Source organism: Tamandua tetradactyla, chromosome 5 (assembly GCF_023851605.1).
Source record: "Tamandua tetradactyla isolate mTamTet1 chromosome 5, mTamTet1.pri, whole genome shotgun sequence".
In the NCBI taxonomy this organism is placed as follows: Eukaryota; Metazoa; Chordata; class Mammalia; order Pilosa; family Myrmecophagidae; genus Tamandua; species Tamandua tetradactyla.
The window spans coordinates 77,550,610-77,574,942 of NC_135331.1; the positions used below are offsets into that span (position 1 = coordinate 77,550,610).

Consider the following 24,333-nt stretch of genomic DNA (forward strand, 5'->3'; position numbering starts at 1 on the left):
CATTTTCATGCACATTTTTGCTTGGAAAACAGCGTTCTCACTGAACGCTCAACTAGTACAATGCAAAACCATTACTTAAGACTATTTATAAGACTATGTAAGACCATGGATCCATTTGCTTCCACACACTTTTTGAGTCAAAATCAGAATTTTCATTGGACACTCACTTTTTGCTTGGTGAAACCTGTATGTAAGTCATTTTATAAATCTGAGGGATATAATGGCTCCATTCACCTTTTTTTCCAGAAAGGCATTTTAATATTCTTTGAGTACCTCATAATTTTAGAGTTATAATCATATAATTATACATGGGGTTATTTCACTTCAGCCACCTGTACTGCTACAGTTTTAAATATATCTTAGAGAGATTTAAAATAAATAAATTTGACTGAACTTTCTCTCTCAGATGGGTTCTATCTAAATGCAGAAAACTTATGTCACTCATAAATCTGCCATTGTAATCAGAATCTGTAGCAATGGTACCCCTATCTAAAAGTCATTTCATAGAACAGTTTGGCCAGGAGTGACACACTGTGCAGGAGAATTGGCTCTTTCTGAGGATGAGGTTGATCGGTTGGAAATATCTCTCTGTAGTTCTACTTTTTTTGAAGCTCTGCTCATTTAGCAAGAAGTTCTTTATATCTGTTGTGAATGGGCTCCTGTGGTTTCATCTGTGGATTCCACCTTATGTAATACCCCACCCAGAGCTCTAGGTGGCGCATGCTGTCTACTGGATAAAGAACATGATTGGAATAGTTCCCTTAGAGAGGATTAGTGAAGTCTTCAAGCTGACTATTTATGTAAGACCACAGTGATACAGTCCTTTCGGGAAGATTCTCTTTTCCTCTCTGCTGTTCACTGTTACAGAGGAATGTTCCAAATAAACCGCTGTATAAGTGGTCCAAAATGGTAATGAGAAAATATCCATTGAATTCAAACGCTGTAGGAAACTGTCTTATCATTTGCTATACACAGTCAATGAACTGAAGAAAAACAGGCGATCTGTCTGCATCTGCATGATTCTTATCTCCATGGCCAATTCTTAGTTGAAGTCGATGTTCAAAACTTAACCATTCTTTCTCCACAAGGACTTCAAATCCTTGGATGATTCGATAGTATCCATCCAACATGAGCATGGCTAGGGAAGTTAGCTGAGCTGTGCGGTCCCAACCATCACTGCAATGTGCTACCACAGATGTCTTCCCTGACTCTATCTTGTCAGCAATCTTAACAGCCCCTGCAAGAATAAGCTTAATATATTCTAGCCAGTGAGTAGATTCCAAGTTAGACAACCAGTGAGTTTCCTCAATGTTGGGGTATACAATCTCCTTAAGTTTTCGTAGTGATTCTCTTATGACGTGAGTATTGTGGATATCCAGAAAAACTAGTTCTGCATTTTGATAGGCATCTTCACTTTCATAACCTCCACACTTTGCCTTATTGGCAACAGCATTAACACTTGGCCAGGCATCAAATATAAAGATTTTATGAGCCTGGACATTGGAATTCATGATGGCTTGAAGGTATTTTTCATCCTCTTTGCTGCACTTCCCACTCACTCCTACCATGGGTTGGCTACATCGAGTGATTGTGGCTTGACTTTCAGGATGAATCCATGATATGGGATTAATATTGGTGTGAAGCTTCAGTTTGGTTTAGGTTTGTGGTTGGTTTTGAGGTTGTTGTTGGTTTCAGGGTACTGTTAGTGTTAGGTTTTGATTAGGTTTAGGTTAAGGTTAGTGTTCTCTGAAGAAAATACTTTCAGTCCAAAAAGTGCATGGAAGTGAATGGATCCATGAATCCTCTTAGGTTCAAAACAGTACTAGGTAAGGGTTTTGCATAGCAATTGTTGAGTTTTCTGGGAAAATGCTATTTTTAACCCAAAACTACATCAAAATGAATGGAGCTAGTTTATCACTCAGCTCTCAAAACATATTTATACACTTCTTTCACATAACACTAGAGTGATTTCCTTGACAATGCTGTTTTACACTATAAAAATGCATGGAAATGAATCGAGGAACATGTTACTTGGTTTTTGAATCAGATTAGGTTATGTTGAGTGTTAGGGTTTGGGTTTAGATTGGGTAAGCGTTAATGCTAGGGTTAGGTTTAGGTTGTGGTTACTGTTGGTGTTATGGTAGAGTTTGGGATTATCATATATTGGGGAGTGTTCTGGAAATTGCTGAGTTTCTCTCAGAAATCTGGATGGAAGTGAATGGAGGCAGTATTTGAGAATGTTTCCAGAACTTACACATCAGTTTTCAGGAGAACAAGAATTTTCTGTAACAATTCGGTTCTTCACTTTAAAAAGTGAATGGAGCCATTATGTACTTCGGATTTATAAAATGACTTAACACAGGTTTCACCAAGCATAAAGTGTGTGTCCAATGAATATACTGATTTTCACAAAAAAGTGCCTGGAAGTGAAGGGAGCCATGATCTTACCCAGCTTTAAAAACAGTCTTAGGTAATGGTTTTGCTTTGAACTAGTTGAGCATACTGTGAGAATGCTGTTTTCATGCAATAATGTGCATGGAAGTGAATGGAGCCAGATATCACTCAGTTCTCAAAACATATTTACAGATTTGTTTTCAAATAGAATTAGGTGAGATTTTCTGGACAATGCTGTTCTACCCTGAAAACATGAATGGACGTGTGTGAACCAACTACATTACTCAGATTCTGAAACAAGCTATGTTAAGGCAAGTCTCAGTATTAGGGTTAGGATTAGAGTTAGATATGGGGTTAAGGTTGGGTTAGAGTCAGGTTTAAGTTTTGGGTTGGGGTTGTGGTTAGGGTTGTGTTTAGTTTTAGGGTGGGGTTAAGGTTGCAGTTGGAATTGGGGTTAAGTTTAGCGTGAGGGTTTGGGTTAGTGTTGGGATTAGGTTTAGGGTTTGGGTTAGGGCTGGGTTAGAGTTAGAATGAGGGTTTAGGTGGAAGTAAGGCTTCTTTGATTTTGGGACTGGGCTATGATTAGGATATGGTTATGGCTAGGTTTATGGTTAGGGTTAAGGTTAGTGTAAGGGTTAGGTTTAAGTTTAGGGTTAGTTAGGGTTAAAATAAGGGCTAGGGTTAGGATTAAGATTGGTGTGAGCTTGGGGTTGGATTATGTTAGTTGTTGCTTTTGACATTGTTGCTGATTTCGGGGTTGTGTTCATCTTAGGTTTAGTTTTGGTTTAGGTTAAGGTTAGTGCTCTCTGAAGAAAGTACTTTCAGTCCAAAAAGTGCATGGAAGTGAATGAATACATGAAACCTCTTAGCCTTCAAAACAGTATTAGGTAAGGGTTTTGCATAGCAATTGTTGATTTTCTGGGAAAATTTATTTTTCACTCAAAACATACGTCAGTAGGAATGGAGTTATTATATCACTCAGCTCTCAAATCACATTTATATATTTCTTTCTCATAGTACTGAAGTGATTTCCCTGACAATGCTGTATTATACTATAAAAATGCATGGAAATGAATTGAGGAACATGTTCCTCAGTTTTTGAATCAGATTAAGTTACGTTGAGTGTTAGGGTTTTGGTTTAGATTGTGTTCAGGTTAATGTTAAGGTTAGGTTTGGGCTGTGGTTGGTGTTGGTCTTCTGTAGGATTTGGGATTACCATATATTGGGGAGTGTTCTGGAAATTGCTGAGTTTCACTCAGAAAACTGTATGGAAGTGAATGGAGGCAGTATTTGAGAATGTTTCCGCAACTTACACACCAGTTTTCAAGAGCACAAGAAGAATTTTCAGTAACATTCTGTTCATCACTTTAAAAAGTGAATGGAGCCACTATGTCCCTCAGATTTATGAAATGACTTACATACAGATTTCACCAAGCATGAAGTCACCGTCCAGTGAAAACACTGATTTTGACTCAAGAAGTGCCTAGAAGCGAATGGAGCCATGATCTTACCCAGTTTTTTTTTGGTTTTTGTTTTAAAATTTTTTTATTAATTAAAAAAATTAACAAACAAAACATTAAGATATCATTCCATTCTACGTATACAATCAGTAATTCTTAATATCATCACATAGTTGCATATTCATCATTTCTTAGAACATTTGTATCAATTTAGAAAAAGAAATAAAAAGACAACAGAAAAAGAAATAAAATGATAATAGAGAAAAAAAGATTATACAGACCATACCCCTTACCCCTCGCTTTCATTTACCACTAGCATTTCAAACTAAATTTATTTTAACATTTGTTCCCCCGATTATTTATTTTTATTCCATATGTTCTACTCTTCTGTTGATATAGTAGCTAAAAGGAGCATCAGACACAAGGTTTTCACATTCACAGAGTCTCATTGTGAAAGCTATATCATTGTTCAATCATCATCAAGAAACATGGCTACTGAAACACAGCTCTACATTTTCAGGCAGTTCCCTCCAGCCTCTCCACTACATCTTGAACAACAAGGTGATATCTACTTAATGCATAAGAATAACCTCCAGGATAACCTCTCGACTCTGTTTGGAATCTCTCAGACATTGACACTTAGTCTCATTTCACTCTTCCCCCTTTGGTCGAGAAGGTTATCTCAATCCCCTGATGTTAATTCTCAGCTCATTCTAGGGTTTTCCTCAGTCCCTTGATGCTGAGTTTCAGCTCATTCCAGTATCTCTGTCCCACGTTGCCAGGAAGGTCCACACCCCTGGGAGTCATGTCCCACGCAGAGAGGGGGAGGGTGGTGAGACTGCTCGTCGTGTTGGCTGGAGAGAGAGGCCACATCTGAGCAACAAAAGAGGCTCTCTTGGGGGTGACTCTTAGGCCTAAATTTTAAGTAGACTTGACCTATTCTTTGTGGGGTTAAGTTTCATATGAACAAACCCCAAGACTGGGGGCTCAGCCTATAGCTTTGGTTGTCCACACTGCTTGTGAGAATATCAAGAATTCAACTTGGGAAAGTTGAATTTCTCCCTGCGCTCACCATTCCCCGATGGGGGCTTGCAAATACTTTTCCACTCACTGATCAAATCATTCTAGGATTCATTGGGGCATCACTCTGGACAAACCAACAAAATCTCATGTCCTACCTGAGATTCCAAGTACTTATGACATTCAATCAAACTATCTACATGAGCTATATTAGGAAATGCTCTAATCAAAATATAAATTTTGTAACAAATAAACACTTTTTGCTTTAGTCTTACACATAAGGTGACATTTTAAAGTATTATCATCTATTTTCAGCACCCTGCAATAATGACATTCCTTTTCAGCACCCTGCAATAATGACATTCCTTTGTTCTTCCTCATGCAAAAACATTTTTAAAATTTGTACATTTCACTATTATTATACATTCTAGGCATTCCTAGATTGTACCGTCTTGATCTTTAACATCTTTCTTTCTGATTTCATTTATGTCCTCAGCCCTCCTCCCTCTATCATTCTCACATGCAGCTTCATTCAGTGTTTTAACATAATTACATTAAGTTAGGTAGTATTATGCTGTCCATTTCTGAGTTTTTGTATCCAGTCCTGTTGCACAGTCTGTATCCCTTCAGCTCCAATTACCCAATATCTTACCCTATTTCTATCTCCTGATGGTTTCTGTTACCAACGACATGTTCCAAGTTTATTCACTAATGTCAGTTCATATCAGTGAGATCATACAGTATTTGTCCTTTAGTTTTTGGCTAAGCATAATGTTCTCAAGGTCCATTCATGTTGTTACATACTTCAAAAGTTTATTCTGTCTTAAAGCTGCATAAGATTCCATCGTATGTATATACCACAGTTTGTTTAGCCACTCGTCTGTTGATGGACATTTTGGCTGTTTCCATCTCTTTGCAATTGTAAATAATGCTGCTATAAATATTGGTGTGCAAGTGTCCATTTGTGTCTTTACCCGTAAGTCCTCTGAGTAGATACCTAGCAATGGTATTGCTGGGTCATATGGCAATTCTATATTCAGCTTTCTGAGGAACTGCCAAACTGCCTTCCACAGTGGTTGCACCATTAAACATTCCCACCGACAGTGAATGAGTGCCTCTTTCTCCACATCCTCTCCAGCACTTGTCATTTTCTGTTTTGTTGATAATGGCCATTCTGGTGGGTGTGAGATGATATCTCATTGTGGTTTTGATTTGCAGTTCTCTAATTGCCAGGGACGTTGAGCATCTCTTCATGTGCCTTTTGGCCATTTGTATTTTCTCCTCTGATAGGTGTCTGTTCAAGTCTTTTTTCCATTTTGTAATTGGATTGGCTGTCCTTTTGTTGTTGAGTTGAACAATCTCTTTATAAATTCTGGATACTAGACCTTTATCTGATATGTCGTTTCCAAATATTGATTCCCATTGTGTAGGCTGTCTTTCTACTTTCTTGATGAAGTTCTTTGATGTACAAAAGTGTTTAATTTTGAGGAGCTCCCATTTATTTCTTTCTTTCTTCAGAGCTCTTGCTTTAGGTGTAAAGTCCATAAACCCACCTCCAATTACAAGATTTATAAGATATCTATCTCCCTACATTTTCCTCTAACTGTTTTATGGTCTTAGACCTAATGTTTAGATCTTTGATCCATTTTGAGTTAACTTTTGTATAGGGTGTGAGATACGGGTCCTCTTTCATTCTTTTCCATATGGATATCCAGTTCTCTAGGCACCATTTATTGAAGAGACTGTTCTGTCCCAGGTGAGTTGGCTTGACTGCCTTATCAAAGATCAAAGGTCCATAGATGAGAGGGTCTATATCTGAGCACTCTATTCGATTCCATTGGTCAGTATATCTATCTTTATGCCAGTACAATGCTGTTTTGACCACTGTGGCTTCATAATATGCCTTAAAGTCAGGCAGCATGAGACCTCCAGCATAGTTTTTTTCCTCAAGATACTTTTAGCAATTTGGAGCACCCTGCCCTTCCAGATAAATTTGCTTATTGGTTTTTCTATTTCTGAAAAGTAAGTTGTTGGGATTTTGATTGGTAGTACGGTGAATCTGTAAATCAATTTAGGTAGAATTGACATCATAACTATATTTAGTTTTCCAATCCATGAATATGGTATGCCCTTTCATCTATTTAGGTTTTCTGTGATTTCTTTTAACAATTTCATGTAGTTTTCTTCATATAAGTTTTTTGTCTCTTTAGTTAAATTTATTTCTAAGTATTTTATTCTTTTAGTTGCAATTGTAAATGGAATTAATTTCTTGATTTCCCCCTCAGATTGTTCATTACTAGTGTATAGAAACACTAAAGATTTTTGAATGTTGATCTTGTAACCTGTCACTTTACTGTACTCGTTTATTAGCTTTAGTAGTTTTGCTGTGGATTTTTCAGGGTTTTAGACATATAGTATCATATCATCTGCAAACAGTGATAGTTTTACTTCTTCGTTTCCAATTTTGATGCCTTGTATTTCTTTTTCTTGTCTAATTGCTCTGGCTAGAACTTCCAACACGATGTTGAATAACAGTGGTGATAGTGGACATCCTTGTCTTGTTCCTGATCTTAGGGGAAAAGCTTTCAGTTTTTCCCCATTGAGGGTGATATTAGCTGTGGGTTTTTCATATATTCCCTCTATCATTTTAAGGAAGTTCCCTTGTATTCCTATCGTTTGAAGTGTTTTCAACAGGAAAGGATGTTGAAACTTGTCAAATGCCTTCTCTGCATCAATTGAGATGATCATGTGATTTTTCTGCTTTGATTTGTTGATATGGTGTATTACATTAATTGGTTTTCTTATGTTGAACCATCCTTGCATACCTGGGATGAATCCTACTTGGTCATGATGTATAATTCTTTTAATGTGTTGCTGGATTTGATTTGCTAGAATTTTATTGAGGATTTTTGTATCTATATTCATTAGAGAGATTGGTCTGTAGCTTTCTTTTTTTGTAATATCTTTGCCTGGTTTTGGTATGAGGGTGGTGTTGGCTTCATAGAATGAATTAGGTAACTTTCCCTCCACTTCAATGTTTTTGAAGAGTTTGGAGAGAGTTGGTACTAATTCTTTCTGGAATGTTTGATAGAATTCACATGTGAAGCCATCTGGTCCTTGACTTTTCTTTTGGGGAAGCTTTTTAATGACTGATTCAATTTTTTTGCTTGTGATTGGTTTGTTGAGGTCATCTATTTCTTCTTGAGTCAAAGTTGGTTGTTCATGCCTTTCTAGGAAGTTGTCCATTTCATCTACATTGTTGTATTTTTTAGCATAAAGTTGTTCATAGTATCCTGTTATTACCTCCTTTATTTCTGCGAGGTCAGTGGTTATGTCTCTTCTTCCATTTCTGATCTTATTTATTTGTGTCCTCTCTCTTCTTCTTGTCAATCTTGCTAAGGGCCCATCAATCTTATTGATTTTCTCATAGAACCAACTTCTGGTCTTATTGATTTTCTCTATTGTTTTCATGTTCTCAATTTCATTTATTTCTGCTCCAATCTTTGTTATTTCTTTCCTTTTGCTTGCTTTGGGGTTAGTTTGCTGTTCTTTCTCCAGTTCTTCCAAATGGACAGTTAATTCCCTAATTTTTGCCCTTTCTTCTTTTTTGATATAGGCATTTAGGGCAATAAATTTCCCTCTTAGCACTGCCTTTTCTGCATCCCATAAATTTTGATATGTTGTGTTTTCATTTTCATTTGCCTCGAGATATTTACTGATTTCTCTTGTAATTTCTTCCTTGACCCACTGGTTGTTTAAGAGTGTGTTGTTGAGCCTTCAAGTATTTGTGAATTTTCTGGCGCTCTGCCTATTATTGATTTCCAACTTCATTCCTTTGAGAAAGTGTTTTGTATGATTTCAATCTTTTTAAATTTGTTGAGACTTGCTTTGTGATCCAGCATATGGTCTACCTTTGAGAATGATCCATGAGCACTTGAGAAAAATGTGTATCCTGCTGTTGTGGGGTGTAATGTTCTATAAATGTCTGTTAAGTCTAGCTCATTTATTGTAATATTCAACTTCTCTGTTTCTTTACTGATCCTCTGTCTAGATGTTCTGTCCATTGATGAGAGTGGGGAATTGAAGTTTCCAACTATTATGGTAGATGTGTCTATTTCTCTTTTCAGTGTTTGCAGTGTTTGCCTCACATATTTTGGGGCATTCTGGTTCAGTGCCTAAATATTTATGATTGTCATGTCTTCTTGTTGAATTGTTCCTTTTATTAGTACATAGTATCCTTCTTTGTCTCTTTTAACTGTTTTACATTTGAAGTCTAATTTGTTGGATATTAGTATAGCTACTCTTGCTCTTTTCTGGTTATTTGCATGAAATATCTTTTCTCAACCTTTCACTTTCAACCTATGTTTATCTTTGTGTCTATGATGTGTTTCCTGCAGACAGCATATAGAAGGATCCTGTTTTTTAATCCATTCTGCCAGTCTATGTCTTTTGATTGGGCAGTTCAATCCATTAACATTTAATGTTATTACTGTATGGGTAGTACTTTCCTCTACCATTTTGCCTTTTGTATTTTATATGTCATATCTAATTTTCCTTCTTTCTACACTCTTCTCCACACCTCTCTCTTCTGTCTTTTCATATCAGTCTCTAGTGCTCTCTTTAGCATTTCTTGTAGAGCTGGTCTCTTGGTCACAAATTCTCTCAGTGACTTTTTGTCTGAAAATGTTTTAATTTCTCCCTCATTTTTGAAGGACAATTTTTCTGGGTATAGAATTCTTGGTTGGCATTTTTTCTCTTTTAGTAATTTAAATATATCATCCCACTGTCTTCTCGCCTCCATGATTTCTGCTGAGAAATATACACATAGTCTTATTGGGTTTCCCTTGTATGTGATGGATTGTTTTTCTCTTTCTACTTTCAAGATCCTTTCTTTCTCTTTGACCTCTGACATTCTGACTAGTAAGCATCTTGGAGAACATCTATTTGGATCTATTCTCTTTGGGGTGCACTGCCCTTCTTGGATCTGTAATTTTAGGTCTTTCATAAGAGTTGGGAAATTTTAAGTGATAATTTCTTCCATTAGTTTTTCTCCTTCTTTTTCTTTCTCTTCTCCTTCTGGGACCCCCACAACACATATATTTGTGCACTTCATATTATCATTCAATTTCCTGAGTCCCTGCTCATATTTTTCCATTCTTTTCCCTATAGTTTCTGTTTCTTTTTGGATTTCAGATGTTCCATCCTCCAGTTCACTAATCCTAACCTCTGTCTCTTGAAATCTACCATAGTAGGCTTCCATTGTTTTTTTTTTCATCTCTTCTACTGTATCTTTCATTGCCATTAGTTCTGTGATTTGTTTTTTCAGACTTTCCATTTCTTCTTTTTGTTCATTCCTTGCCTTCATCATATCCTCCCTCAATTCATTGATTTGGTTTTTGATGAGGTTTTCCATTTCTGTTTGTATATTCTGAATTAATTGTTTCAACTCCTGTATCTCATTTGAACTATTAGTTTGTTCCTTTGACTGGGCCATATCTTCAATTTTCCTGATGTGATTTGTTATTTTTTGCTGGTGTCTAGACATTTAATTACCTTAATTAGTTTATTCTGAAGATTGCTTTCACTTATCTTACCTAGGGTTTTCCTGCTAGATGAGTTTGTTGTCTATCTGTTCATTGACCTTCAGTTCAGCGTTTTCTGGGCCTCTAGCTTAAGTTTTGTTTAACAAAGAGTAATTTTTCAGTTCTTGTTATCTTGTTTCTTGTCCTGCTTGTAAGATGTCTTTTCTCTCCCCACCCTTAGGAGGGTCTACATAGGTATTACAGACTCCAGCTGGGTTTTCCCGGACTAAACTGGCCTCCTATCAGGGGGAAGGAGTCACCAGCGTCAGTTTTCCCTGAGGGTGAGACCCAGCAGGTTGAAAGACTTTCCTGTGAAGTCGCTGGGCTCTGTTTTTCTTATCCTGCCCAGTATGTGGTGCTTGTCTGCCTACGGGTCCCACCAGCAAAAGATGTTGTGGCTCCTTTAACTTTGGAAGGTTCTCCCTGCTGGGGGGCATGATGGAGACAGAGGAGAGTTTGTAGGCTGGCTTTAATGGCTTCAACTTGCCTATCCCTGGGGTCTGAATTCCTTGAGAAAGGGATTCCACCTAAATTGGGCTTCACCCATCCCCTGGTGAAGGCAGGAGACAGCCCTGAAAGCAGTTTGTTTCTGCCTATGCCTTGGGCAGTTGCAGCCTGAGTAGTCCCGCCGCTGAATCCAGAGGCAGCCAAGCCTCTGTAGAAACAGCCACAGAAACTTCCGTTTCATCCCCTTTCCTCTTTTTCGGTCAGCCCAATGAGAGACCTCTGCCTTGACCAGTTTTGCCTGAGCTGGGGACCTATTTTTAGTAGTCAGAATTTGTTTATTAATGTTACAATTGGTGTTTGGTTGGACTCAGCCCCTGCTACTGTTAGAGTGTCTTTCCTTTCCCTCAGGGAAGCCACCTGTGGGGGAGGGGTGCTGGGTGCCAGCCACCGCAGCTTGGGGAACTCACGGTTCCAGAGACTTCCAACTGGTCCACCTGGTCCAGACTGGGGTACGCTGTGTGTCTGGACACTATTGTGGCTCTGGGAGCTGTTCTGTACTGTTTCTGGTTATTTAGTAGTTGTTCTGGAGGACAAACAAAAACGCGCACATTGCTAAGCTGCCATCTTGGCCCCTCCCTTCTGATCTAATCCAGTTTTAAAAACAGTCTTATGTAATGCTTTTGCAATGCACTAGTTGAGTGTTCTGTGAGAATTCTGCTTTTTACCAAAAATGTGCCTAGAATTGAATGGAGCGTGTATATCACTCAGTTCTCAAAACACATTTAGAGACCGTTTTTCAAATAGAATTAGGTGAGATTTGTTGGACAATGCTGCTTTACACTAAAAATATGTATGGACATGTGCCAACCAAGTACATTACTCAGTTTTTGAAGCAAATTATGTTAAGGCAAGGCTCAGTGTTAACACTAGCGTTAGGGTTAGTGATGGAGTTACAGTTTAGGTTGGAGTTAGAGTTAGTATTAGGTTTAGGGTTTGGGTTGTGGTTACAGTTGTGCTAAGGGTAAGGGTTGGGATTAATGTTGGGGTTGGTGTTGGGGTTAGGTTTAGCGTGAGGGTTGGTCTTAAGGTTGGGATAGGTTTAGCATTTGGGTTAAGGTTGGGTTAGGTTTAGGGTTTGGGTTAGAGTTAGAACAAGAGTTTAGGTTGAAGTAAGTCTTGGATTTTATTTTGGGACTGGGCTATGGTTAGGGTATGGTTATGGTTAGGTTTAGGGTGAGGTTTAGGATTAGGGTAAGGGTTGGGTTTAGGGTTAGGATTAGTGTTAGTGTTAGGGTTAAGTTTAGAGTTAGGATGAGGGTTTCAGTTGAAGTAAGGCTTGGGATTGATTTTTGGACTCAGCTACAGTTAGGGTTATGGTTATGTTTAGGGTTAGGTTTATAGGTAGGGTTAGTGTTAGGGCTAGGTTTAGGGTTAAGAGAAGGGCTAGGGTTGGAATTAAGATTGGTCTGAAGCTTAAGGTTGGTTTCAGTTTGTGGTTGTTTTTGAGGTTGTTGCTGGTTTCGTGGTAGTGTTAGTGTTAGATTTAAGTTAGGTTTAGGTTAAGTTTAATGTTCTCTGAAGAAAGTACATTCAGTCCAAAAAATGCATGGAAGTGAATGGATCCATGAAGTCTCTTAGCCTTCAAAACAGTATTAGGTAAGGGTTTTGCATAGCATTTTTTTTCTGAAAAAAATACCTTTTTTACGCAAAACTTAAATCAATAGAAATGGAGCTAGTATATCAGTCAGCTTTCAAACATAATTATATACTTCTTTCACCTAGTGCTGGAGTGACTTCCTTGAGAATGCTGTTTACACTATCAAAATGCATGGAAGTGAATCAAGGAACATGTTACTCAGGTTTTGAATCAGATTAGGTTAGGTTAGGGTTTGGGTTTAGATTGGATTAGGTTTAATGTTAGTGTTAGGTTTGGGCTGTGGTTGCTCTTGGTGCTGTGGTAGGGTTTGGGATTTTCAAATATTGTGGAGTGTTCTGGAAATGGCTAAGTTTCTCTCAGAAATCTGGATGGAAGTGAATGGAGGCAGTATTTGAGAATGTTTCCAGAATTTATACACCAGTTTTCAGGAGCACAAGAAGAATTTTCTATAGCCATTCTGTTCTTCATTTTAAAAAGTGAATGGAATCAGTATATATCTCAGATTTATGAAATGACTTACATACAGGTTTCACCAAGCATAAAGTGCGTGTCCAATGAATATGCGTGATTTTAACTCAAAAACTGCCTGAAGCTAATGGAGCCATGATCATACCCAGTCTTAGGGAAAGGTTTTGGGTTGCACTAGTTGAGTTTTCATGCAAAAGTGTGCATGGAATTGAATGGAGCCAGGATATCATTCAGTTCTCAAAACACTTTTACAGATGTTTTTTCAAATAGAATTAGGTGAGAGTTGTTGGACAATGCTGTTTTACACTAAAAATATGTTTGGACGTGTGTGGACCATGTACATCACTCAGTTTCTGAAACAAATTATGTTTATGTAAGGCTCAGTGTTAGGGTTAGGGTTAGAGTTAGGGTTGGGGTTAGAGTTGGGGAAAGTGTCAGGATTAAGCTTAGGTTTGGGATTGTGGTTAGGGACAGGATTGGGGTTAAGTTTGGAGTTGGGATTGGGCTTATGGTTAGGTTGATAGTTGGGGTTAGGGTTGGGGGTTAGTGTTAGGGCTGGGTTCATGTTGGGTTAGGGTTAGGGTTTGGGTTAGAGTTAGAATGAGGGTTTGGGTTGAAGTAAGGCTTGGGTTTGATTTTGGGACTCATTTATGGTTAGGGTTATGGTTAGGGTAAGGTTAGTTTTATGTTTAGAGTTAGGGTTAGGCTAGGGTTTGGATTAAGTTTAGGGTTAGGGTTGGGCTAGTTTTAGGGTTAGGTTTATTGTTAGGTTTAGAGTTAGGATGAGGGTTTCCATTGAAGTAAGGCTTGGGGTTGATTTTGGGACTGGGTTTGGAGGTAGGGATATGGACTGGTGTTGGTTTATTTTGGGTTCAGTTTGTGTGTTTGTCTGATCTTGGGTTAGTGTTATGTTTAAGTTAAGTTTGCTATAAGGGTTCTCTGAAATATTGTGGTTCTAGTAAAAAATATTTTACAAGTTATTGGAACCAACAGAATTCTAAGTGTTCAAAACTGGTACCATAATGGTTCACAGAACTGTAGATGACTACTCTGCTGAAATGCTGTTTTTCACCCAAAAATTGCTTGAAAGTGAATGCAGATGTTAGATCAATGAGCTCTCAGAACACGTTTACAAACTGTTCTCATATTTTACAAGGAAACATTACTTTGCAATGCTGTTTTCCATTAAAATGCATGGAAATATTATTATTACATGGTTTTTGAAAAAGATTATGTTAATGTCAGTGTTAGGTTCAGGGTTAAGTTTAGGGTTATGGTAGGGATAGCATTAGTGTTAGGTTGTGGTTTAATGTTAGGTTTAGACTAGGGTTAAGATTAGGATTATGGTTAGAGTTGGGATTAAGATTGATGTGAAGCCTGGGTTTGGTTTCGTTTGGGTTTGTGGTTGGTTTTGAGGTTGTTGTTGGTTTTGGGGTAGTGTTAGTGTTAGGTTTAGGTTAGGTTTAGGTTAAGGTTAGTGTTCTCTGAAGAAAGTACTTTCAGTCCAAAAAGGCATGGAAGTGAATAGAACCATGAAATCTCTTAGCCTTCAAAATAGTATTAAGTAAGGGTTTTGCATAGCAGTTGTTGAGTTTTCTTGGAAAATGTTATTTTTCAGGCAAAACATACATCAGAAACAATGGAGCTAGTATATCACTCAGCTCTCAAAACATATTTATATACTTCTTTCACATAGTACTGGAGTGATTTCCTTGACAATGCTGTTTTACACTATAAAAAATTCATGGAAATGAATCTAGGAACATGTTCCTCCATTTTTGAATCAGATTAGGTTAGATTGAGTGTTAGGTTTGGGTTTAGATTGTGTTAGGGTTAGGGTTAGGGTTAGGGTTAGGTTTACAGTTGGTCTTGTGGTAAGGGTTTTGGTTAGGGTTAGGGTTGTGGTTAAGTTTGGGTGTGGTTTGGGGCTAAGCTTGGTTTAGGATTAGGTTTAGGGTTATGGTTATGGTTATGGTTTTGGTTACAGTTATGTTTAGTGTTAAAGCTAACGTTAGGGTTAGGATTAGGGTTAGGGTTAGTGTTAGGTTTAGTGTTAGGATTAGGGTTAGGTTTAGTGTTAGGGTTAGGGATAGGGTTAGGGTTAGGGTTATGGTTATCATTAAGGTTAGGGTTAGGGTAAGGATTAGGGTTTGGGTGAGTGTTAGAATGAGGGTTTTGGTTGAAGTAGGGCTTGGGATTGATTTGTGGACTTGGCTATGTTTAGGGTTAGAGTTAGGATGGGAGTGTCTGTTATGGTTAGGTTTAGGGGTAGGGTTAATGTTAGGGTTAGGGTTGAGGTTAGGCTTAGAATTAGGGTTAAAGTTCGGATTAGGGTTATGGTTAGAGTTAGATTTAAGATGAGGGTTTGGTTTGAAGTAAGGCTTGGGCTTGATATTGGGACTCAGATATGGTTTGGATTATCGTTAGGGATATGGATAGAGTTAGGGTTAATTTTACGGCTAGGGCCCGGGTTAGGATAAGGTTTAGGGTTAGGGTTAGGGTTAGGGTTAGGGTTAGGGTTAGGGTTAGGGTTAGGTTTCAGGTTGTAATAAGATGAGGGTTTGGGTTGAATTAAGGCTTCGGTTTGATTTGGGGACTCGGCTATGATTATGTTATGGTTAGGCATAGGATTAGGGTTAGGATTAGGGTTAGGGTTTGGGTTAGTGTTGAGGTTAGTATTATGGTTATGGTTAGGGTTAGAGTTAGGGCTATGGTTACGGTCAGGATTCAGGTTAGGGTTGTGGTTAGGCTTTGGGTTAGAGTTGGGGTTAGGTTAAGGATGAAGGTTTTGGTTGAAGTAAAGCTTGAGGTTGAATTTTGGACTTGGCTACAGTTAGGGTTAAGGTTAGGATTAGGATTAGGGCTCGGGATATGGTTAGGGTTAGAGTTAGGATGAGGGTTTCATTTGAAGTAAGCTTGGGGTTGATTTTGGGACTGTAATGGTGGTTGGGATTTGGACTTGTGTTGGTTTATTTGGGTTTTGGTTTGTGTTTGTGTCTGTGGTTGTGTAGTGTTATGTTTAAGTTAAGCTTAGGGTAAAGGTTCTCTGAAACATTGTTGTTTTGGTAAAAAAAATATTTTACAAGTTAATGGAACCAAGGCAATTCTAAGTTTTCGATACTGGTTTCTGAAATGGTTCATAGAGCTATTGGTGAGTGCTCTTTGGAAATGCTAAATTTCACTGAAAATGTTGCATGAAAGTGAATGCTGATGGTGTATCAATGAGCTCTCAGAGCACACTCACAAACTGTTCTCATATTTTACAAGGAAACATTACTTGGCAATGATGTTTTCCATTAAAAATGCATGGAAATGTGTCAAGATGTTATTATTACCAGTTTTTGAAACAGATTATCTTAATGTTAGTGTTAGGCTCAGGGTTAATTTAGTTTTAAGGTAGCGATAGCATTAGTGTTACATTGTAGGTTAGAATTAGGTTTAGGCTTGGGTTAGGATTTGGATTATGGTTGGGGTTGAAGACCCCAAAGTCCAAAAAAGACATGGAAGTGAATGGATCCATAAATTCTCTTAGCCTTCAAAACAGTATTAGGTAAGGGGTTTGAATAGCGATTGTTGAGTTTTCTGGGGAAATGCTATTTTTCATGCAAAACATACATCAAAAAGAATGGAGCTAGTACATCACTCAGCTCTCAACACATATTTTGTGTACGTCTTTCACATAGTACTGGAGTGATTTCCTTGACAATGCTTTTTAACACTATAAAAATGATTGGAAATGCATCGAGGACCATGTTACTCAGTTTTTGAATCAGTGTAGGTGAGGTTGAGTGTTAGGGTTTGGGTTTAGATTGGGTTAGGGTTAGTGTGAGGGTTAGGTTTGGGTTGTGGTTGGTGTTGGTGTTGTGGTATAGTTTTGGATTATCACAAATTGGAGAGTGTTCTGGAAATCGCTGAGTTTCACTCAGAAAACTCCATGGAAGTGAATGGAGGCAGTATTTGAAAATGTTTTCTGGTTCTTATACACCAGTTTTAAAGAGCACAAGAAAATTTTTCTGTAACAATTGTGTTCTTCACTTTAAAAAGTGTATGGGGTCATTATATCCCTCTCATTTTTTAAATGACACATAGAGATTTCACCAAGCATAAAGTGAATGTCCAATGAAAACGCTGATTTTGACTCAAAAAGTGCCTGAAGCGAATGGAGGCATAATCTTACTCAGTTTTAAAAACAGTCTTAGGTAATGCTTTTGCATTGCACTAGTTGAGTGTTCTGTGAGAATGCTGTTTTTCACGCAAAAATGTGCAGGGAAGTGAATGGCGCCAGTATATCACTGTTCTCAAAACACATTTACAGACCTTTTTTCTAATAGATTTAGGTGAGATTTGTTGTACAATGCTGTTTTACACTAAAAATATGCATGGACACATGTGAACCAAGTACACTACTCCGTTTCTGAAACAAATTCTGTTAAGGCAAGGCTCAGTGTTAGGGTTATAGAGTTGGGGTTAGGGTTGTGGTTAGGGTTAGGGTTAGGTTTATGTTGGAGTTGTGCTTCAGGTTGTGGTTAAGATTAAGGTTAGGTTTATATTTGGGGTTGTGGTTAGGATTGTGGTTAGTGGTTGGGTTGGGGAAAGGGTTAGGGTTAGGGTGAAGGTTGGGTTTAGGGTTAGGGTTAGGTTTCGGGTTAGAGTAAGAATGAGGGTTTGGGTTGAAGTAAGTCTTGGGGTTGATTTCAGGAATCAGCTACAGTTCGGGTTATGGTTAGGTATAGATTAGGATAAGGGTAAGGGTAAGGGTTAGTGTTAGGGCTAGGGTTAGGATCAGGATTCGGGTTAGGGTTGGGGTTAGGTTTAGGGTTAGGGTTGGAGTCAGAGTTAGAATGAGGTTTTCAGTTGAAGCAAGGCTTGTGGTTGATTTCTGGACTTGGCTACAGTTAGGGTTATGGTTAGGGTTAGGATTAGGATTACAGTTAGAGTTAGGGTAAAGGTTAGGATTAGAGTTAGGATGGGAGTTTCGTTTGAAGTAAGACTTGGGGCTGATTTGGGGACTGGGTGGGAGGTTGGGATTTGAACTTGTGTTGGTTTATTGGGGTTAGGGTTAAGGTTAGCTTTAGGGGTTAGGTTTGGGGTTAGGGTTAGGGATAGGCTTAGTGTTGAGGTTATGGTTAATGTTGTTTTTGGGTTAGGGTTGGTGTTAAGGTTGGAGTTTTCGATGTGTTGGGGTTTGAGTGAGGTTTGGGGTTAGGGTTCGTGCTAGAGATAGAATTAGGGTCAGGGTTAGGGTTAGGACAAGGGTTAGGTTTAGGATTAGGTTTGGGGATGTGGTTAGAGTTGCAGATAGTATTAGGGTTTGGGTTAAGGTTGGGCTTGGGGTTGATGTTGAGATTAGGGGTAGCATGAGGGTTGGGGTTTGGGTTGGGTATAACGTTAGGTTTAGGCTTAAGGTTAGATATATGGTTTTCATCAGGTTAGAATTTGGGTTTGGGTTGAAGTAAAGCTCGGGTTTGATTTTGGGACTCGCTGACAGTTAGGGTTATCATTAGGGATAGGATTAGTTTGAGGGTTAGGTTTAGTGTTAGGGCTATGGTTTGGCTTAAGTTTAGAATTAGAGTTATGGCTAGGGTTTGCATCGGGGTTAGGATTAGGATAGTGGTTATACTCAGTGTTAGGATTATGGTTAGTGTTAGAGTTTGGTTAGGGTTAGTGTTAGTGTTATGCTTAGGTTTGGGGAAGGGTGAGGACTTGGGTTAGAGTTCGAATTAGGGATTGGGTTGAAGTAAGGCTTGGGTTTGTTTATGGGATACGGCTATGGTTAGGGTAATGGTTAGCAGTAGTGTTAGGGTTCGAGTTAGGGTTAGGGCTAGGGCTACGTTAAGGGTTAGGTTTAAGATTAGGGCTAGGCTAAGGTTAGGGTTAGCGTTAGGGTTGGGGTTAGGGTAAGGATTAAGATGGGTTAGGGTTACGGTCAGGGTTAGGGTTAGGATTAGAGTTAGGATGAGGGCTTTGGTTGAAGTAAGGCTTGGGTTTGAGTTTGAACTCATCCAGGGTTAGGGTTATGGTTAGGGTTAGGCTTAGGGTGAGGGTTAGGGTTAGGGTTAGGGTTTGGGTTAAGGCTAGGGTCAGGGTGAGAGTTAGGGTTATGGCTTGGGTTAGAGATAGAATTAGGGTTTGGGTTGAAGTAAGAATTGGGTTTGATTTGGGGACTCAGCTATGGTTAGGGTTATGGTTAAGGATAGGTTTAGGTTTACGGTTAGGGTTTTGTTTGGGGCTAGGTTAGGGTGAGGGTTAGGGTTAAGGTTAGGGTTGGGGTAAGGGTTAGGGTTACTATTAGAGTTAGGATGGAGGTTTTGGTTTAAGTAAGGTTTTGGTTGATTTTTGAACTCGGCTACCATTAGTGTTATGGTTAGATTTAGGCTCATGGTTAGGGTTAGGGTTAGGGTTAGGGTTAGCTTTAGGGATAGGGTTAGGGTTAGGATTAGGGTTAGGGCTAGGTTTAGGGTTCGAGTTTGGATTTTTATTGGGGTTAGGGTTAGGGTTAGGGCTTGGGCTAGAGTTTGGGCTAGAGTTAGGATGATCCTTTGGGTTGATATTAGGCTTGGGGTTCATTCTGGGACTGTTTGAAGGTAGGATTTTGACTGGTAGTGGTTTACTTGGGGTTCTGTTTGTGTTTGTGCCTGTGGTTGCATTAGTGTTATGTTTAAGTTGTGGTTAGGGTACGGGTTCTATCAAATATTGTAGTTTTAGTAAAAATATTTTACAAGTTAAAGGAACCAAGGCAATTCTAAGTTTTTAAAACAGGTCTCAGTAATGGTTCCCTGAGGGTAGGTGAAGGCTGTTTTTTTCACGGAAATGCTATTTTTTACTGAAAAAAATTGCTTGAAAGTGAATGCAGATGATATGTCAATGAGCGCTCAAACCACATTAGTAAACTGCTCTCGTATGTTACAAGGTAACATTACTTTGTAATGCTGTTTTCTTAAAATGTCTGGAAATATGTGGAGATATTATTATTACCCGGTTTTTGAAACAGATTATGTTAATGTTAGTGTTTGGCTCAGGGTTAAGTTTAGGGTTAAGGTAGGGATAGCATTAGTGTTAGGTTGTGGGTTTGGGTTAGGTTTAGGCTAGGTTTAGGATTTGGAGTATGGTTAGGGTTGGGATTATGATTGGTGTGAAGCTTGGGTTGGTTTGGGTTTGTGGTTAGTTTTGAGGTTGCTGTTGGTTTTGTGGTAGTGTTAGTGTTAAGTTTAGGTTAGGTTTAGGTTAAGATTAGTGCTCTATGAAGAAAGTGCTTTCAGTCCATAAAGTGCATGGAAGTGAATGAATTCATGAATTCCCTTAGCCTTCAAAAGAGTGTTAGCTAAGGGGTTTGAATAGCAATTGTTGAGTTTTCTGGGAAATGCTAGTTTTCATGCAAAACGTACATCAAAAGAAATGGCGCTAGTACATCACTCTGTTCTCAAAACATATTTTGTGTACGTCTTCACATAGTACTGGAGTGATCTCCTTGGCAATGCTTTTTAACACTATAAAAATGCATGGAAATGAATCAAGAAGCATGTTACTCAGTTTTTTAATCAGATTAGGTGAGATTGAGTGTTAGGGTTTGGGTTTAGATTGGGTTAGGGTTACTGTGAGGGTTAGGTTTGGGTTGTGGTTGGTGTTGTGATAAGGTTTGGGATTATCATATATTGGGGAGTGTTCTGGAAATTTCTGAGTTTCACTCAGAAAACTGTATGGAAGTGAATGGAGGTAGTTTATGAGAATGTTTCCAGAGCTTACACACAAATTTTCAAGAAGAATTTTCTGTAACAAATCTGTTCTTCACTTTAAATGTGAATGGAGCCATTATATCCTTCCCTCAGATTTATGAAATGAGTTAAATACAGGTTTTACCAATCATAAAGTGAGTGTCCAATGAAAACGCTGATTTTGACTCAAAAAGTGCCTGGAAGGGAGTGGAGCCATAATCTTACCCAGTTTTAAAAACAGCCTTAGGCAATGGTTTTGCACTGCACTAGTTGAGTGTTCTGTGAGAATGCTGTTTTTCACGCAAAAATGTGCATGGAAATGAATGGAACAGTATATCATTCAGTTCTCAAAACACATTTGTGGATCTTTTTTCAAATAGAATTAGCTGAGATTTTTTGAACAATGCTTTTTTCACACCAAAAATATGTATGGGCATATGTGGACCAAGTATCTTACGCAGTTTCTGAAACAAATTCTGTTAAGGCAAGGCTCAGTGGTAGGGTTAGGGTTAGGGTTGAGGTTGGTATTACGGTTGTGGTTAAGTTTACGGTTGTGGTTGTGGTTAAGGTTGTTAGAGTTGGGATTAAGTTTGGGTTTGGAGTTGGGGTTAGGGTAAGTGTGAGGGTTGAGGTTAGTGTAGGGGTTAGGGATAGGGTTAGGGTTAGGGACTGGGTTAGAGTGACAATGAGGGTTTGGGTTGAAGTAAGGCTTGGGTTTGATTTTGGGACTTGGCTACATTTAGGGTTATAGTTAAGAATAAAGTTAGGTTTAGGGTTAGGGTTAGGGCTAAGGTTAGGGTTTGGGTTAGAGTTAGGGTAAGGACTATGGTTAGGTTTAGGGATAGGTTTAGGTTCAGGGTTAGGGTTAGGGTTGGGTTTAGCATTAGCGTTAGGGTTAGGATTAGGGTTAGAGTTAAGGATAGGTTTGGTGTTAGGGTTGGGGTCAGTGTTACAATTAGGTCTAGGGTTGGGTTAAGGTTTAAGGTGAGGGTTGGGGTTAGGATAAGGGTTGGGTTTAGGGCTTGGGTTAGGGTTAAGTTTGGGTTTAGGGTTAGGGCTAGAGTTATGGTCATGGTTGTGGTAGGGTTTGGGGTTTGGGTTAGGATTAGGGTTAGCTTTAGAGTTAGGATGAGGCTTTGATTGAAGTAAGGCTTGGGGTTGATTTTGGGACTGCGTTTGGAGTTTGGAATTTTGCTGGAAGTGGTTTATTTGTGGTTCAGTTGTGTTTGGGTCTGTGGTTGCATTAGTTTTATATTTAAGTTTAGTTTAGGGTAAGGGCTCTCTGAAATATTGTAGATTTAGTAAAAAGTAATGTACAAGTTAATGGAACCAAGACAACTCTACGTTTTCAAAACTGGTTTCCTTAATGGTTTGCTGAGTTGTAGGTGAGTGCTCTGCAGAAATGATGTTTTTCAGCGAAAAAATTGCTTGACATTGAATGCTGATGGTATATCAGTGAGCTCTCAGAATACATTAACAACTGTTCTCATATTTTACAAGGAAATATTACCTTGAAATGCTGTTTTCCATTAAAAAGGCATGGAAATTTGTGGAAATATAATGATTACCGGTTTTTGAAAGACATTATGTTAATGTTGGTGTTTGGCTCAGGGTTAGGTTTAGGGTTAAGGTAGGTATAGCATTGGTGTTACATTGTGGGTTAAGGTTAGGTTTAGGCCAGGGTTAGAATTTGGATTATGGTTAGTGTTGGGATTAATATTGGTGTGAGGGTTGGGGTTGGTTTGGGTTTGTGGCTGGTTTTGAGATTATTGTTGTTTTCTGGGTAGTGTTAGTGAAAGGTTTAGATTAGTGTTAAGTTAAGGTTAGTGGTCTCTGAAGAAAGTACTTTCAGTCCAAAAAGTACATAGAAGTGAATGGATCTACAAATTTTCTCAGGTTCAAAACAGTATTAGGTAAGGGATTTGCATAACAATTGTTGAGTTTTCTGGGGAAAAGCTACTTTTCACACAAAACACACATCGAAAGGAATGGAGCTAGTATATCACTCAGCTCTCAAACATATTTGAGAGCTTTGACATAGTACTGGAGTGATTTCCTTGACAATGCTGTTTTACGCTATAAAATAATTGGAAATGCATGAGGATCATGTTACTCCGATTTTGAATCAGATTAGGTTAAGCTGAGTGTTTGATTTTGGGTTTGGATTGGGTTAAGGTTAGTGTTAGAGTTAGGTTTGGGCTGTGGTTGCTGTTGGTGTTGTGGTAGGGTTTGGGATTATCATATATTGGGGAGTGTTATGGAAATTGCTGAGTTTCACTCAGAAAACTCTATGAAAGTGAATGGAGGCAGTATTTGAGAATACTTCCACAACTTACATGCCAGTTTCAAGAGCACAAGAAGAATTTTCTGTAACAATTCTGTTCTTCACTTTAAAAAGTAAATGGCGCCATTATATCCCTCAGATTTATGAAATGACATACAAAAAGTTTACACAAAGCATAAAGTGAGGATCCAATGAAAACGCTGATTTTGACTCAAAAAGTGTCTGAAAGCGAATGTATCCATGATCTTACCCAGTTTTTAAAAAATTTTTTTATTAATCAAAAAAAAGAAAAGAAATTAACACAACATTTAGAAATCATTCCATTCTACACATGCACTCAGTAATTCTTAGTATCATCACATAGATGTATGATCATCATTTCTTAGTACATTTGCATCAATTTAGGAAAAGAACTAGCAAAACAGCAGAAAAAAATATAGAATGTTAATATAGAGAAGAGAATTAAAATAATAATACTAATAAAAATATATATATATAAAAAGGAAAAAGAAAAAAAAACAAAAACAAAAGATACAAACAAACAAACAAACAAAAAACTATATTTCAGGTGCAGCTTCATTCAGTGTTCCAACATAGTTACATTACACTTAGGTATTATTGTGCTGTCCATTTTTGAGTTTTTGTATCTAGTCCTGTTGCACAGTCTGTATCCCTTCAACTCCAATTACCCATTATCTTACCCTGTTTCTAACTCCTGCTGGTCTCTGTTACCAATGATATATTCCAAGCTGATTCTCGAATGTCAGTTCACATCAGTGGGACCATACAGTATTTGTCCTTTAGTTTTTGGCTAGACTCACTCAGCATAATGTTCTCTAGGTCCATCCATGTTATTACATGCTTCATAAGTTTAGTCTGTCTTAAAGCTGCATAATATTCCATCGTAGGTATACGCCACAGTTTGTTTAGCCACTCGTCTGTTGATGGATATTTTGGCTGTTTCCATCTCTTTGCAATTGTAGATAATGCTGCTATAAACACTGGTGTGCAAATGTCCATCTGTGTCTTTGCCCTTAAGTCCTTTGAGTAGATACCTATCAGTGGTATTGCTGGGTCGTAATCCATTCTGCCAGTCTATGTCTTTTGATTGGGAAATTCAGTCCATTAACTTTTAGTGTTATTACTGTTTGGATAATATTTTCCTCTAACATTTTGCCTTTTGTATTATATATATCATATCTGATTTTCCTTCTTTCTACACTCTTCTCCATACCTCTCTCTTCGGTCTTTTCGTATCTGACTCTAGTGCTCCCTTTAGTATTTCTTGCAGAGCTGGTCTCTTGGTCAC

The 24,333-nt window shown here is 38.3% G+C and overlaps 1 pseudogene; it reads right to left on the reverse strand.

The window, feature by feature from the left end:
• Positions 1–501: 501 nt before the first annotated feature.
• On the reverse strand, positions 502–3,897 carry LOC143683131 (phosphatidylinositol-3,5-bisphosphate 3-phosphatase MTMR2 pseudogene; annotated as a pseudogene).
• Between the last annotated feature and the right edge of the window lie 20,436 nt (positions 3,898–24,333).